Source organism: Hermetia illucens, chromosome 4, assembly GCF_905115235.1.
Source record: "Hermetia illucens chromosome 4, iHerIll2.2.curated.20191125, whole genome shotgun sequence".
Taxonomy (NCBI): domain Eukaryota; kingdom Metazoa; phylum Arthropoda; class Insecta; order Diptera; family Stratiomyidae; genus Hermetia; species Hermetia illucens.
Window position 1 is genome coordinate 14,692,861 of NC_051852.1, and position 17,471 is coordinate 14,710,331.

The 17,471-nt window shown below is 43.6% G+C and overlaps 1 protein-coding gene and 1 long non-coding RNA gene across 4 annotated transcripts in view; one reads left to right on the top strand and one right to left on the bottom strand.

Moving 5' to 3' along the window:
- Positions 1-17,471, top strand: part of LOC119653827 (1-acyl-sn-glycerol-3-phosphate acyltransferase beta) — a 79,364-nt gene that overhangs the window by 19,599 nt on the left and 42,294 nt on the right. The window lies entirely within an intron of this gene.
- LOC119653830 lies at positions 15,463-17,003 on the bottom strand. 3 transcript variants are annotated; one of them, XR_005249763.1, is made up of 4 exons: positions 16,721-16,999; positions 16,500-16,627; positions 16,300-16,444; positions 15,469-16,243 (listed from the first exon to the last, which is right to left on the bottom strand). It is a non-coding gene; the product is annotated as an uncharacterized LOC119653830 (long non-coding RNA). The 3 variants fall into 3 exon arrangements; XR_005249762.1 differs by having other exon boundaries at positions 15,463-16,243; positions 16,296-16,444; positions 16,500-17,003; XR_005249761.1 differs by having other exon boundaries at positions 15,474-16,243; positions 16,500-16,986.

Below are 17,471 nucleotides of genomic sequence, written 5' to 3' on the forward strand. Positions count from 1 at the left end.
CACGAATCTCGTATGTCGAGGCTTCAGGTATAGCGATGAATTTGGAACAGTTAGCAAACTTGCCCTGGATACCCTCAGTAGGATTGGCCAAACATACTCTCTTCAAGTTCACAGCATTGCCTAATGTTCCCACTCAGGTAGGAACCGCATATAATTCATGAAATTTGCGAAATGGAGCTTGAGATTATATTTTGGCCCAATATTAATCATCATTTTTGCTAGAGATAAACTAGATTTTGCTACCTTTTCCAGTGGCTAATCCAAATGAAGTCCTGGTCGTGTTTCGCAACTACTACCACTACCAGATCGTCTCTAAAACCAATCAATGTTACCTCCTTTGACACGCGAAGGCCGAGTACTCCGTCATACATTATGTTCCACCGCAGAGGCTTCAGTACGGAGCCTTGGGGAACACCTGTTGTCACAATATATTCTTTCGGCCCGTCCCGTCCCGTATCAAAGAAGTCTCTCCGAAAGGTAACTACCGATTATCCGAGCTAAGTAACCAGGGACACCCAGTTTAGCCAGGGTACCCTTAATTCAACCCCAGTTGGCCGAGTTAACGGCATTCAGCGTCACCACTGTGCAGTACTTACCAGCGGCCAGATGCCTCCCGGACCAGGTTCACGACCGTTACACTGGCATCGATCGTGAACCGCGCTTTGCCAAACCCTTACTGCCGCTCCTATAGATCACCAGCCAGATCGACGAAATGAAGCAGGCTGTTGTATATCACCCCCTCCAACTCCTTCTCCATAGTATCTGAAAGACATATAGGGCGGTATGAGGAAGGTGCGCCAGGGGGTTTTTGGGGCTCTGGTAGCTTTTTCTACTGACCGGGAAACACTCCTTCGAATCCCTCTGGTCTTTTTGCAAAGTCTCCTCGCTTGCAGACACGATGCTCTCAACAACGATGTTTCTTGGTTCCACCAGTAGTTTGCTTTCCCACTGTTATGGAACTTGCGACGCGGCATTGTTGATTATCTCAGTTACCTATTGACATAACTGGCTCACTTTTTCTAGCGCCGTTCCCTTCGGGTCATTACCTCCTTCTAAAGCCGTCAGAAATGTCTCTTCCTCGAAAGCTCCACTGGACCACCCAGCTATCTTGGTTTTTTTGCTTTTGTTGCTCACTCGACTGTCGCCTCCCTCGTTCTAATGTCGAGAAAGATCACTGTGGATGCAGAGTTCACTCACCCGCCAGACCATCCCTCCCGCGAACAAGGTACTGAGGTGAGTCAGATCGACGATTAAGCCTAGCCCTCTGCCTCGAAAGGCGAGCACGCATCCAGCATTGGCTAGTGCGATGTTCAGCTTCGCGAAGGTTTCAAGTAGGATTCGGCCCCTGGTGTTCGTCTTTCGACTTTTCCAGTCTAAAACCCATGCGTCACTCGTCCAGTCTAAAGCCCATGCGTTGGAATCGCCGGCTATGGTTTTGGGGCTGTGGTCTCTAGCGCCCAACATCAACCTGTTTAGTATCTCCTTATATTGCGCTAATGTTGGACTAGGAGGAGCATAACAACTGTAGATATGGACGCCGTTGACTTTTGCCCGTATAAAGCCGGCTCCTGGGAATGCCATTGTTTCTTAAATGGCTTGCCGCCTATGCCCATATCGTCACGTTTCCCGATGAGTCTTTCACCCTCGTAGCACTAACGTAATTTCGGTACGGTTGGCTACTTAGGCATCTAATACTACAAGAGATCTAAGTAGAGTGAAAATGAGATCTACACCGGATCCTTTTTGCAAAAGCTCAAAACTTGGAAGGTCACCACTAAATGCGACATTATTCCTAGGCAGTCGAGATTCGTCGCGGGACTCAGAAAGAAACTTGGACTGTTCATGCTATAAAAGACGATCATGGAAGGCAGCAAATTGCATCTGTGAGTTCACGGAGAGGCGGAATATCCAGCAAAATATTAGGGCTCTGATACGTAGCAATAAGTTGTCCTATATTTGGGCGATGGGGGGAAAAACGCCCAAGCGTTAGGTGGGAAAGTCACGCGGGAGACACAGGTGACGCCTCCTCAACATAAGATAAGTGAGAACACGGGCAAACAGGGTAGGAATAGAATAAGTGAATTCCTTGGTTTCCAACAAGCGACCAAGAAGAAAAAAGCCTCATCGTGGAAGAAAGGTGAGCCCGCGAAAGTTCCGGGTAGTTTTTCGATTACGACTTCAACTTTGGCAAAAGGGGATAAGCCTACAGCTCGTAATCCCGAGCAATGGGCAAAAAGCGGCAGAAGGACAAAATTATCATTATTTCCAAGAAAGGAGATATATCCTATGGCGATATCTTTCGGAAAGTCAAAACCGATCCGCGATTAGCAAACCTGGGCGGCAGTAAGAACCCTATCAGGTGTACGCAAAAGAAGGATCTGCTGCTGGAACTAAACAAATCTAGCTTGAAGACAGTTGATAGTTTTCGCGGTCAAATGGAAAAGGTGCTGGAGGAGCAAGAAGACGTGAAAGATTGAAAGCAACAGACGAGGCCACATCACGAGAGTATATCTTTGCTGCGGTAAGGGAACAAATCAACCTTAGCGGAATACAAAAAAGCGCGTTAAAGAGAATGGAGGTACACAAACCGTTATTATTAGCTTACCGGTGGAATCAGAGATTAAACTGATTACCGCGGGCAAGGTAAGAATAGGTTAGGTCGTGTGCCGACTTAGGGAGCAAGTATCTCTGAAGAGATGCTTCAGATGCCTTGATTTCGGTCGTTTTGCAGCAGCAGGTAATAGTGAGCACGATAAGTCGAGAAGGTGCAGGAAGTGTAGAGAAGAGGACCACCTTATCAAAGACTGCACGGGAGGATGATTGATTGTGCAAAGGAAAAAAGGGGGTGAACGACCGTCACGTTGCAGGTGGTTGCATATAGGAGGGAGCTAAATCGTAAGGCTAAATGAGGTTGGTACAAATCAATTTCAACTATTGTGAGGCAGCTCAAGATTTGTTCTCGCAAACCATTTGAAAGAAGTGCAGTTTGCTGCCTTCCACGATCGTCTTTTACAGCATGGATAGTCCAAGTTCCTTTCTGAGTCCCGCGACCAATCTTGACTGCCTAGGAATAATGTTGCGTTTAGTGGTGACCTTCCAAGTTTGAGCTTTTGCGAAAATTATCCGGTGTAGATCTCATTTTCATTCCACTCAGATCTCTTGTAGCATTAGATGCCAAAGTAGCCAACTTTCCTACTGAGGCACTGCGGTCGCTGGATATCAACGCCCGGCAGCCTGTTTGCCTAATCGCAAAAACCGCCGGTACTGGGTTTCCAAAGCCCTGTACCGTAAAAACTTGCCTTTTTCGTCCTCCATATTTGGTGTCCGGATAGCTCAGTGGTTAGAGCACTGGGTTGTTATACGGAAGGCCGCGGTTCATATCTCGCTGGTGGCAGTAGGATTTGCATCGTGACTTGACGTCGGATACCAGTCGACTCAGCTGTGAATGAGTACCTGAGTCAAATCAGGGTAATAATCTCGGGCGAGCGCAATGCTGACCACATTGCCTCCTACAGTGCTCTGTAGTGTACCGTTACGGTCTTGAATGAAGTGCTCTAACACACTTCAAGGCCCTGATCCAATATGGATTGTTGCGCCAACGATTATTATTATATTTGGTTTGATTTCTGGGTGTCCTTCCCATAGCCAATTTTTATCCACGGGTGGGCGTTTACTTCCCATCTTCCCGGCCTGTGCATAAGCATGCCTATGCACGCACATCTCCTGGTGAGTCCATGCCCATAACGCATCCACCGAGCGTTCCCTTATCAGCAGGTAGGGACGCGCCTGATGAGAGATTTGACAACTCCACCCAGGATAGACATGGTTTCGATATAATGTTTCTCTCTGAAGAAGAATGTACCAAAAAATTGGGGACATAAAATAGTACTGTCTACTTTTTCACAAGCTCCGAAAAGCACGAATGACCAAATTTAAGATATGTTCCTCCAAAGTTTCTCACATATAATTGAACAAATAGGAGAATTTTCCACTCCAGATATCAGCACTCAATGACAACCACTTTTATTTTCTGCATTTATTATTACCTATTTCTTTCTCGCCTCATCCAATAATATTTAAGACCAGAATGAAATCACCAATTTCATGTTCATAATTGAATATTTTGATTGTCATATAAACAAACACCCCACAAACTCGGTATGTTTATCACAGTCGCTGGGGGAATGGTTCTCCATAAATTCTTCCATTTCACTGTAGAGTTGAGAACGTTTAATTCACATGTTCCGAATGAGTAGCTACTCTTCAGCGCAGTACATAGATCATCAAGAAATATTTATATTTTCACTGCAATGATGAACAGACTTATTCAGTTCTGAAGCGGACGCTTTCCCTCCATAGTTTCGATTCATATGTCCGTGCTAGCCGCAGGGGCTCAATAGGACTTGCTTGTATGAAAAGTGTCGGAAACGGAGATTTTCGATACCATTCCAAAACGTGGACAGTTCTATAATTGAATCTGATAACACGATTCTCTCGCAGTCTCAGTTAGGTTTTTTTTTTCATGAAGTATCTAATTCGAGAACACTTTGAAAAATAAAGTCAACACTTTCACATAAATTTATCTCCATGCATTTTTATTGGACGACGAGAGGGGAGGGGAAATGGGGTAATTTCTCCGGGGGCCCGGGGTAAGTGCTTCCATTAATAGAAGGGATGCATAATTTTCATCTTGGCCCACCCCTTCCTTTGCCACAAAACTTATAAAAACACAAACGACGGCGTATAGTCATGAGTTAATTTCATGTTATTCATTTTACGGCCAAAGCGCGGCAATCAATAGAACAAGTGCTGATTGAAATCAAATCAAGCCATTCAATAACATAGTGTGAATGTGGCCCATCAGTGAGCAACTTCCATGCCAACATGGTGAGAACGAAAAATGCGGACAACTCCCCAAACTTTTCAGTAACATGGTCAGGGTTTGCTAAGGCATTAATGGGACAAACGGACAGCATGTGTTGAGAGGAATAGATAGAAAATAGATAATGATTCTGGTTTGCATGGTACCAGGAGATAGAAACCTAATTAAATCCTCTCCTGCCAATTTGCAGCATCTACCAATTGCAATATCGTGTAAAAACTCGCCCATCATGTTACCAGTATATTCGAGCCTTCATAATTTTATCATGTTAACATAACTATCGCACAGTTCTTTGCGTAACTCGATTCGCCATTCTTCAACCTCTGATCCAAGAAGGAGTTGATAAAAATCATGATTTTTTTATTACTAACAGATTTTTTTTTATTTAAAAAAAATCAAATAAATCATGTTTTTTTTTATTTTTATGGAAATTTCATTTTAATTACAAGATAAATGGTAGATTTTAACTTTACTGCCAACTCTCTGAGGTAACTATTATTGTTTTCATTTGTAACACTCAAGTCGACGTTGTATGCAATATGTTCGCAACGGAGCGGAAAAGTTGCCGCACGGAATGACGAAGTCGCTAATAAGTATTTTATCATTTGCGAGTCGGCGTTTTCGGAACTATGGCGGACTATCAATGAGGGCTTGGCTTCATTCAAAATTCTGGGTGGCAACTGGCCGCTAGTAAAAAAAAAATACGAATCCCCCCAAGATTGTCCGAAAAATCGCGAAGAAAACCCGTTCTATCCCCGGGATTCCCCTAATTGTCGCTAATGATTGCTCGTTGGCTGAATACTATGCCACTGGCATGATCTTATACAGTTACAGCCATGACTTGGTTTGCACCTGTGGAAGAGACTTTTTTCACATTTGGCCTGATCCAATTTAATCTTCGACAGACTGGGTAATGAAAGAAAGCCAAATTGGTGTTCCTTTTCAAATTTTGACAAAGAGTTGAGACGCTCTTTGCAAGAAGTTTGGTCGCCAAGAGATTTGACGAAAAATTGGGAACATCGATGCCATACGAGGTCAGTGAAGAAGACCAAATGGGGAGCAACTTACTCCCTCTTTCCTGGTCCGCGCGTCTCCTTATCGAGGCTGAAAGCGTTCGCGTTGGCGCTTTAAAAAACGTTAGAGAAGCGTCAGATTTGTTCATTGGCGGGATCGCGTGGCCGGTTTGCTCCACTAAACCCGCGCGGTTTCGGCTGGGGCGGAGGGAAGTAGCGGCACATCGCAGGCGTGAAAAATGTCAAGATCACAAGAAACTCTCGGGTAGACCGTCGGCGCGGCGGGAGTCACATACCAGAGTTCATAGTGAGAAATGGAGAAGTGTAACTTTTAAAAGTAAACAAAGTCGAAAAAAAACGGATTTTTTATTTTTCATTGGGAGAAAACCTATCCCCAAACTTGTATTGGTTTTGATGAATCACCTTACATACAGCATTATGCATGTTTGTGTATTGTACCGATGCCATTACAGTACAGCCAGAAATGAGATGATCCAACGTCTCTAAAGCCGAACTACACATTCTGCACTCATTATGAGCTTTTTATAAGCTCGGGTGGCGACCATACCGCCATTCAGGGAATGGTACATACATCCCTCCGTTTAAGCAAAGAGTTTCCCAGCACACAGCTATTCTATTCGGCACAATTCACGTGTTTACCGTGCATTGCCTTCGAATTCCATTCATCGATCGGCTTTTGGTCCGACTTCGCCCCACCTAGAGCTTGGCAACTTGGCGGTAATGTTGTCATGAGGCAGGTTCAGCCGCTCTAGATTGGTTTTCGTCCACGGCAATATTCCGAATGCATAAGCCAGTGAAGGAATAGCGAATATATTCAATGCGCTTATTTTATTCTTCCCGGAAAGATGCGTTTTAAACACCAGCCTCACACGTCGCAGTTATTCGGACAGCAGAGCATCCTTTAGATCACCAACTCGAGCATGGGTTCATTGCAGAATTCCTAGGTATTTGTAGGAGTCTGTCTCGATCATAGCTTGGATGTGGAGGTCACCAATGCTATGTCCGGCATGTGGCTCGTAATGACCTTTATGGATGGCTTGGATCGACATTTGTCTAATCCAAATTCCATCCGAATATCATAGCTGAAAATGTCTACTATTCTGAACATATTTTTAAGGTGGTCGCCAGTACCAGCATACAGTGTATCAGCTCGCACTTAGCACGTAGGCCATATTTATTTACAGAACCATGCCCTCTAGTATCATTCAGTAGCCATGAAAGGAGGTTTAGTGCCATGCAAAACCAGAGGGGACTCAATCCTGTGGTATTGGCACCCTCAGACGAACGCACTGACAAGTTGATTTGCCACCCTTCCATGACTGTCGCCAAAAACTTTATTAGTTTGGGATCATTGCGACACAGATTTAGGACATCGATTAGCAAAGTATGCGGGACGCTATCGAAAGCCTTGGCATAATCGATATAGCAACTAAAGAGGTTTCTTTGGCCTGTAGTTGCTTGTCCTACAACTAACGAGCCGATAATGAGTTGCTCTTTTCAACCCCTTGAGCCGACTCGGTAGCCCTTGTGCTTCTCGGACTGAATGTTGTTGGTCTCGAGGTGCGCATTAATCCACCACTAATAATAGAAGTTATGAATTTGTAGACAGTTGGTAAGCAAGTAATCGGTGTTGTATCCGCGGGGTCCTGCATCGTGTTTGGGGACAAGGTAAGTAATTGCCGCAGCGAGGAAGGGGCCGACCAATGACCCTAGCGTGAGACTCGGCGCAGCCTAGCAGCTGAATATGTGAATACCGTCCACCTTAGCTCGTGTGAATCCGTTTTCTGGTCTATTGCTCGTGTTTTCAATTGCTCTGTTCCCGCGCTTTGTCGCTCCTGTCTGATACAAAGATACCACTGTGCAAATCTTTGTAGTATTCGCATATAATGGCAACGTCAATTTCATTTTCAAGCACGCTTTGAGAGAACAGTTCCCGATCTGCCTGGCAATGATTTAAATTCCGCCGCAGGAACGTCATTTACGGAAAGCTGAAATCGCCTTCTTAAACGCCGGACATCTGTAACTGCCTGTGATATGGTCGATGTTATCGTCCTGTGTTTTTCTGTATAGCAGGCATTTGGGATTCCCATTGCATTCTTTGGCAATATCTCCTTTTCTCCGCAATTTCGGTACAACTTAGATCTATCGTACTTGCTTGTACAGTTTCTCGAGATCACATTGGACTCAAGAACCGAAACTAGCCCGAGTTGAGTCTTTAAGGCCTCGCAAATCTCCGGTTTTATGGTGATCTCATCTAGGTTCTTGCATTTGATCAACATTCCATCCTGGCTCACCTTTACTTCCGCTGCTTTGTCCAGTGATGATTCGATCTTGTTATGTAGATCATGGAACTTGCTCTTCCCAGGTCTAAGCTGAAGGAGCAAATCGCTTTTCTGCGTACATCTTATCCGGTTCACGTGTTCACCCAGGTCTAAGAGGGAACTGTGTGTTTTCACTTTACGGAAGACTTCCGCATATGTCAGCTCGCTTGTTGATTTTATAATCAGTGCATCTGGCCGCGACTTTTTTTGTGGCCTACCTTTTCTCTCTACTTTAGTCCAAGTAGAGTCACTGTTTGACTTTCACCGGGTAAGCTTGTTGATTGCACCTGTTGTGTTTTACCCTTCTTGCGGTTTGGAGTCCTCTGTATGCCGCTTGCGGGGCTCTGCTATTTCTTTTTCGTCACGAAGGCGATCCACTGCTAGGTTATCGGCTCTAGTCCGAGCTCCTATCAGGTGTATTGATTTTGAGGACGTTTGTGTTGCTACTTGTACTGTAGCTTTTTTTTTCTTAGAGCAGTGTAGCTCATTTCGTGCCTCAAAATACATAGAGCTAATAGCCGTGCACGTTGTGTCGGGGACCGATAAATCCCATCAAGTTCATTTTTTCACCAAATATGGTCATGTGGGGTATCTAATGGAAGGTCTCGATTAATACTTCCCGAAGCCGGTTTGACATTTGTTGGAAAGGTGGGGAGTGCAGGGAGTCGATCATTTCTTCAACGAACCCATTTTCAGAAACTACCCAACGAAAAAAATTCGGGAGGCTGCCACTATATGGTGCCTAGGCTCCGAAATACCTTCCATACCGATACCTGTTCAAATAAAGTTAATAATAGTATATTGCTATCATTTTTAGTAATTGGCTGTAAAATCCCCCTTAAGTTCAATCGAGCACCACGAACAACAATGTAGGGTATGATATAGAGCATGATCCTGCCAAGTTTGGTGGAAATCGCACTATTACTAACAAAGTTGTAATAGGTCAAAGTTGTCGCTTCTTTGCAAATTCAAGACTGAATGTGGATATTCTCACATAATATATGCATGTATAATATTAGGTGCCACGTACTAATGGGACAAATGTACACCCCAATGTCTTCTTAGAAGAAATATATAAAACCTTTCATACCTGAAACGTCCAGCTTCCGGATTACAGACTTGTTTAAGTAAGCAAAGTTGCCTCATGGTGCAAAATCCGCCCGCTACACGGAACCCTTGTAGCTTAATAGATACGAGTACAATTCAACGGATAGAATCGAGAGCTAAGCAAGACAATCTTTTAACTATCTAAACTAGTCCGCATAGATAAACTAGAAATTGGAGATCACAATAATCATGGGAAAACAACCGTCTTCTGCGGCAACTGATGATCAGGTCATGAACTGATTGCAATAATAAAATCCATTTTAATGGAGTCATTGAAAATAATCTTTGCATAAGATAGATATGTACTGCGCTACAGCACACAATTACTAATCTTTTTTTGGTCAGTATTTAGAAAATTCAATTAAAGATTTATTGAAACTTCTATTTATGGATATGTGCATACGAACATAGACAGTTGACTAAAGAATCGATTAAGTAACCTCTCAAAGCAATTTCTCTTACGTTTTCCTTCGATAACAAGTTATTAGATAAGATACCAAAATTGCAAAAAAAAATGTAAAGCTATCGGAATGATATTGTCAAGCAATTATTTTAGTGATTGATATTGCTAAAATCCCATATTTCCTTGGTGAGTACGTATTTTGAGCGAAGTTCGATCTTTTGAATGAATCTGGCATGTATGTATATAGATGCTATATTGGATCGATATATGCATATCACATATTCGATTAGAATTTTTCCTTCATCGCCATTATTGTGGTCTTTTGTCATGGAACTTGGTGCCGCCTGCACTATTTGTTCTCGCAGATATGTAAGACATTTTTCATTGTTTATGTTTTTATCTAACAACGGGAGCCCGATAGATAGAATAGTGGTATCTTTTTCGAGTACTTCTCTAAGAGGCAATTTAAGGAAAGAGGCTCGTCGTCGCTCCAGTGATAACAGCCCGCACGAGTATGGATCATTGTTCTGCCAAGCCAGTTAAATAACATTGTCCACAGCATAAACAAGATACTATTGCTAGCATGAATCAAAAAAAATACTCAACTAAGGGTACATCGGTCTAAAAATAATATCAATTGATCATTTCACTTCATCCCGTTCTGGCAGTAATTCGAGAAGTATGCTGTCGTGTGTTGTTTCATGCAATATAATTCAGAGACGACAACGTATTACATCACAAATAGGCTACACTCGAATGTATGTACTCTGATTGTGGTCTTCTTTATTTGCGGATATGACTATCAATTGTTGCGCAGCACAGCATATACCACATATGACGTTACAGATTAAATGAGCCACGGAACAAAGAAGATAGCATTCATAGAATATGGGTCTGCCAGTCAAGAAAGTGTAGCGAACTTTCTGATTTTTTTGATAGGAGGTTAGAGTATTATTATCTTGGAAGTAGTAGGCGTATGTATACAGTAGAAAGAAAGACCTGACAAAGCAAGAGAATGTTTCCCATCTTTATCTATCGAACTTGGTTTACTTGAAAAGAATTAGAGCCCTGCAAGCAGACGCTAGACTCTAATACAAATTCCAAGTAGTGAGGCTGCGTATTTACTTGTAGATCTAATGCAGCGCATGGGAGGGTGGCCTAGATGGAAAGGGTCTCAGGCCGGCAATGTTCTTTATAAGGGAGAGATTGCAGCCAAGGTCATCTAAAGTACATTTCAAGTATGGAGGCTGTTAACTACATAGTCACTAGTTACGTCTTTCCGAAGTTGGATTCATATAGAGTGTGTTGATGTGGGAAAAATGAAAAATCAGCGGAGTTCGAATCTCGGTTCGTCATGAATGTTTGTGTTTGACCTTGTGTTCTTCCGCTACTGCACGATTATCACTTGCATATCTTTAAGTGTGATGGCGAGGTGGTGAAGAAGAGATACTGAAAACCACGAATGTATACGCGAACATTTCCCTAAGGAGAGCATTGTAGTTCCACAATACCATATGAGGCTTGGGTTCCCATGTCGAGGCAAACGTCCGTCTGCATAGTCCATAGGCGATAAGGGCTCGGTTCATTTTTGCTTCGATATATTTCTTCCTTATCTAGCATAACTTCCAGATATTCCACTTCTTCTTAAAATAGAAGCATTACTGCCTTCGTCTTTGAATGGCACAGATCTTTCCCTCTCCTCTTTGTAGACAATATCATTCTGGCTTAATTGGAATTAACTGAAAGTCCATGGTTGAAGTACCAACTGTCAGTCAAATGAACGTCGCGTTGTAAATTTATACCCATCAATATCTAGCACAACCATGTCATCCGCATATGCTTGAGCGTGTATTTGTAGGGGTGTGACAATGCTGTCATAAGTTGTCATAGACATATCCGTCAACTGTCAGATCCTCTCGCTCAATCTACAGTCATAATTTCAATTCCGCGTGTTTGTAATTTGAGTTAAATAAAAAGTTTAATTGTTAGCTACAAATCGCGTTTAATTTACAAAGTTAACACCCAATAGCTACAGTGGTGACCCCGGAAACTATTTTCTAAAAAATTTTTCCCCAAAATCGCTATGCCTGAGTCGGATGCCGACAAATTCAGCGATGCTTCGGATGCGTTGCAAATCAACGTCTCATCAAACAGTTTACTGAATCCGAAGGCAAACGACTCCGAAAATTGCTAAATGATGTCGAACTGGGTGATCAAAGACCATCCGGTTTGCTGCGCAAAATGAAACTGCTCGCAGGAGATAAAGTTGGATCCGAACTGTTACAATCGATATGGATGCAACGGCTTCCCGAAAGTATCCGCGCTATTCTTGCCTCGATGGACAGCACCGATAACGACAAACTCGCTGAGATCGCTGACAAGATTTTAGATGCTCGTGAACCCCAAATCGAATCTGTTCAGCAGCTTTCCACGAATACTTTTAATGATCTAAACTCATTGAAAGAGGAAATCCGATCGCTGCGTGCAGAAATACAAAACCTCAAACGTGATCGAAGCTCTCAATTTCACGAATCTCGAAATCGTAATCGCAGTTCGTCGCAAAGCAGACAAAAATCGAGGTCAGCAACACGCAATTTTCCACAAATATGTCGCTATCATCGAAAGTTCGGCGCAGCAGCGATAAAGTGCATCAAGCCATGCACATATACGAGGGCTGTCCGATAAGTACCTGGCCTACCAAAAAAAAAACGAAAATTTTTGAAAAGTGGCGATTTATTTCTCGACATAGTCTCCTTTTAACTCGATACACTTCTTCCAGCGATGCTTCAACTTCTTTAACCCGTCTGAAAAATACGTTTTCTCGAGGTCTGCAAAGTGGGCTTCCGTGGCGGCTATAACCTCCTCATTCGACTCAAATTTCTGCCCGGCGAGTGACTTTTTCAAGTTAGGAAATAAATAATAGTCGCACGGGGCCAAATCTGGGGAATACGGTGGATGGGGCAGCAATTCGTAGCCCAATTCGACCAATTTGGCCGTGGCGACGGCGGAAGTGTGAGCCGGTGCGTTATCGTGGTGGAAGAGCACTTTTTTCTTCACCAAATGCGGCCGTTTTTTCCGCAATTCGGCGTCAAATCGGCTCAATAATTCGGCATAGTACAGCCCTGTGATCGTTTTGTCCTTCTCCAGGTAGTCGATGTAGATCACACCTTGTGAATCCCAGAAAACGGCGGCCATCACCTTTCCTGCCGATTGCACAGTCTTTGCCTTCTTGGGAGCACGTTTGCCGGGTAAAGTCCACTGTTTCGACTGTTCCTTGGTCTCTGGAGTGTACCAGTGGATCCATGTTTCGTCGACGGTCACGAAACGACGAAGAAACTCCTTCGAATTGCGCTTAAACAGCGTCAAACACTGCTCTGAAGTGGTTTCACGATTGCGCTTGTTGTCCAGAGTGAGCAAACGCGGCACCCATCTCGCCGACAGCTTTCTCATGCCCAAAATTTCGTGCAGGATATGACCCACGCGGTCTTTTGAGATGCCTACTGTCTCGGCTATCTCGCGTACCTTCAATCGGCGGTCTGCCAATACAAGGTCATGGATTTTTGTAACGTTCTTCTCCGCAGTAGCCGTTTTCGGGGCACCGGGGCGTGGCTCATCAAAAACTGACGTGCGACCACGTTGAAATTCATTAAACCAATTTTTGACGGTCGCCATCGAAGGAGAAGCGTCACCGTACACAGCATCCAAGCGTTCTTTGATTTCGCTGCGCGATTTCCCTTCCAAAAACAAGAATCGAATCACCGACCGATATTGTTCTTTTTCCATTTTTCTAAAATTCGCCCGCACGCCCGCTTCTACACGCGCTAAAAACAAAACTACAGGTCCTATTCGACTAAAATTTTGACAGTAGCCGTCTACGAGAATGTTCTACACGACAGTAAATACTTCTTGCGATAGTAGCGCCATTGGGCGGAGAGGCCAGGTACTTATCGGACCGCCCTCGTACAAACCCGGAAAACTAGCAAAGTCGTTGTTGAATGAGGCGACCAGCAACGACTGCCTAGAAAATCGCCTATTTATTGCCGACAAAACAACCAACATACGCTATCTCATAGATTCAGGTGCCGAAATTTCTGTTTTTCCCCGAAGGCTGATTCGCGAAACTTTAAAACCGAAAAGCCTACGTCTCTTCGCTGCCAACGGTTCCACGATTTCGACTTTCGGAGAAAAACTGATATGTTTAAATCTCGGCCTCCGTCGGCCATACAAATGGATTTTCCAAATTGCTGATGTCGCCCGTCCGATACTGGGAGCCGATTTTTTAAAACAACATGGACTGTTAGTCGATGTATTAAACAAACGTCTCATTGACACCACGACAAAACTCGGAACGTCTTGTGTTGTCAAAAGAACGACCCACAGTGGAATTTTCACCGTTCACAACGACTCCCCGTATCACCAACTACTGAAACAATTTCCTAGTATAACGAACCCGAGCTCAATTAACAAAAAGCCTGCAAGTAACGTTCGACACTTTATAAAAACCACCGGCCCTCCCGTAGCAGCTCGTGCTAGGCGGCTTACACCAGATAAGTTGGAAATAGCTCGGAAAGAATTCGAATATATGTTGGAGCAGGGCATTTGCCGCCCATCTTCGAGTCCTTGGGCTAGCCCGTTACATTTGGCCCCCAAGAAAGACGGATCCTGGCGACCCTGCGGGGACTACCGCGGGCTAAATGCTGTCACAGTTCCAGACAGATATCCGATCCGTCACATTCACGACGCAACTGCTGGTTTGGCAGGTAAGAAAGTTTTCTCAAAAATCGACCTCATACGTGCGTTCTATCAAATATTAATGGCTGAAGAAGATATCGAGAAGACTGCCGTCATTACCCCTTTCAGCCTCTTTGAATTTCTGGTCATGACGTTCGGTCTGAGGAATGCAGGCCAGACTTTCCAAAGACTAATGGACAAAGCTCTTCGAGGCCTAGACTTTGCAGTCAGCTACATAGATGACATTTTAATTGCGTCCGACAACTTTGAACAACATCTCGAACACTTGCGATTAGTTTTTGAGCGTTTGGAAAAATTTGGCATTGTCATCAATCTTTCGAAATGTGTCTTTGGAGCCCAACAAATCGAATTTCTCGGTCACTTGATCGACGCAAACGGAATTCGCCCAATACCGTCACGTGTTGAAGCCATCTGTAACCTAAAACGACCGACAACAGTCAAGGAGTTACGACAAGCACTCGGAATTTTCAATTTCTATAGACGTTTTTTGAAAAATTCCGCAACTACGCAAGCACCACTCAACGAATTTTTGAAGGGCAGCAAGAAGAACGACACACGAACAATTGACTGAACAACGGAAACCATCAACGCGTGGGAATCAAGCAAAACTGACCTCGCGAACGCCACTCTTTTAGTGCATTTTAAACCAAACGCCCCGCTTTCAATTACCACTGATGCCTCTGATGTAGCCATCGGCGCGTCTTTAGAGCAGTATCAAGACGGAGAGTGGAAACCATTGGCGTTTTTCAAACGAAAACTCAGCCCAGCAGAAAAGAAATATAGCACCTACGATCGAGAGCTGCTAGCTATGTTCGCCACTATCAAACACTTCCAATATATACTGGAAGGATCAAATTTTTGCATAAAAACCGATCACAAGCCTCTCGTTTATGCTTTCACTCAAAAACCAAATCATGCTTCACCTCGTCAAGTACGCCAGCTAAGTTATATATCGCAATGTTCAACGCATATCAGCCACATACCAGGAAAGAGCAACATAGTCGCCGACTTACTATCACGAGTTGACGCCATTTCCATACCATCTTCGTTCACCGCAGACAAACTATCGCATGAACAGCAACAAGATCAAGAACTTCAAGCCTTACTAAATAGCAACACAACTTCATTAAAACTACAAGCAATACAGACTGCAGGACAACTTCCAGTTTATTGTGATGTAACCGACAGTAAAGTCCGACCTTACATCCCTACCCAACTTCGACGAAAAGTATTCGACACTATTCACCAGCTCGCTCATCCAAGCGGACGTTCCACATCGCGACAAATTTGCAACAAATTCGTCTGGCCGAATATGCGTAAAGACATCCTGTTATGGTGCCGAACATGCATACCGTGTCAACGTTCGAAGGTAAGCAGACACACGAAGAACGTTCCTCAGCATATCACCATTCCCGATGGTCGATTCGATCAGGTACACATCGACATAGTTGGCCCGTTCCCACTCTCGAAAGGTTTCAAATATTGTTTGACGATGATAGATCGATTCTCTCGTTGGCCGGAGGCAATACCGATAAGCGACCAGACAGCGAATACAGTCGCCGAAACTTTTTACAACAATTGGATAGCCAGATTCGGAGTGCCACGAATAATTACAACGGATCAAGGATCCCAGTTTGAATCGGCACTATTCCAATCACTCGCGAAACTAATCGGTTGCGAACGAACAAGAACCTCGGCATACCATCCAGCTTCCAACGGCATTCTTGAGAGATGGCATCGTTCCCTGAAAGCAGCAATAATGTGTTACGGAAACAAAAACTGGGTCGATTCTTTACCAACCATTCTACTTGGACTACGATCGTGTTACAAGGATGATTTAAACGCATCATGTGCCGAGCTCATGTATGGATCCACTGTACGACTGCCAGGTGAATTTTTCGATGATCAAACTGTTGACGATAATCCAGCTCAATTCGTGAATCAACTACGAGAACAAATGCGTAATATTCGTCCAACACAATCAGCACATCACAACAAACCTGTCGAATTCGTACACCGAAACTTAAGTTCTGCCACACACGTATTTCTACGAGATGATCGAGTTCGTATATCATTATCGCCACCTTACTCAGGTCCGCATCCTGTTATCGAACGAATCACCAATCGTCTATTTCGAATTGAAGTTAATGGAAAGAACTTCAACGTCTCAACAGAACGACTAAAGCCAGCCTTCTTCCTGAATGACGAAAATAAAACTCACCAGGATCTTAAACGAACATATTTGTATTCCAGACCGCCACCGAAGCACACTTATCCTCCAGCGAAAAGTCATCGTGACGGCAATGTCACTCGGGTGAGAGTGATGTAGGGGTGTGACAATGCTGTCATAAGTTGTCATAGACATATCCGTCAACTGTCAGATCCTCTCGCTCAATCTACAGTCATAATTTCAATTCCGCGTGTTTGTAATTTGAGTTAAATAAAAAGTTTAATTGTTAGCTACAAATCGCGTTTAATTTACAAACGTTAACACCCAATAGCTACATATTGACACTGATCGGAGTTCATGCAGAAGTAAGTCAACCAAAATACTCAACAGATGGGGCAGTCTTTCGAAACTTCTATTGTCAAGTAACGGTCAACATCTAATTCAGTTGACAGCAATCTCTTTATTAACATATGATAGACCTACTTAACTCTCATTCTGTTAAGGGGGTCATCCCGTGTGTTGGATCCGTAGAATCGAATTTTTTTTTTGGCACCAATTGTAGAAGAATTAAAGCCAAGGCTGTTCATGGGTTTTTGAAGAAACCTAAGGTTTATGAGCTAGGTATAGCAGATTAATGGTCAGTTAAGGTTTTATGGCTAAAAATCGCATTCTACTTTTTAAATTTTTCCTCGAAACTGCATGTTGAAAATCGGCTGCCACCATAGCCCAAAATCTATCCAACGAAATTCTTTGAAATTTTCATGAACATATTTCTACGGTCCGCAAACTAGGATAATTGCAA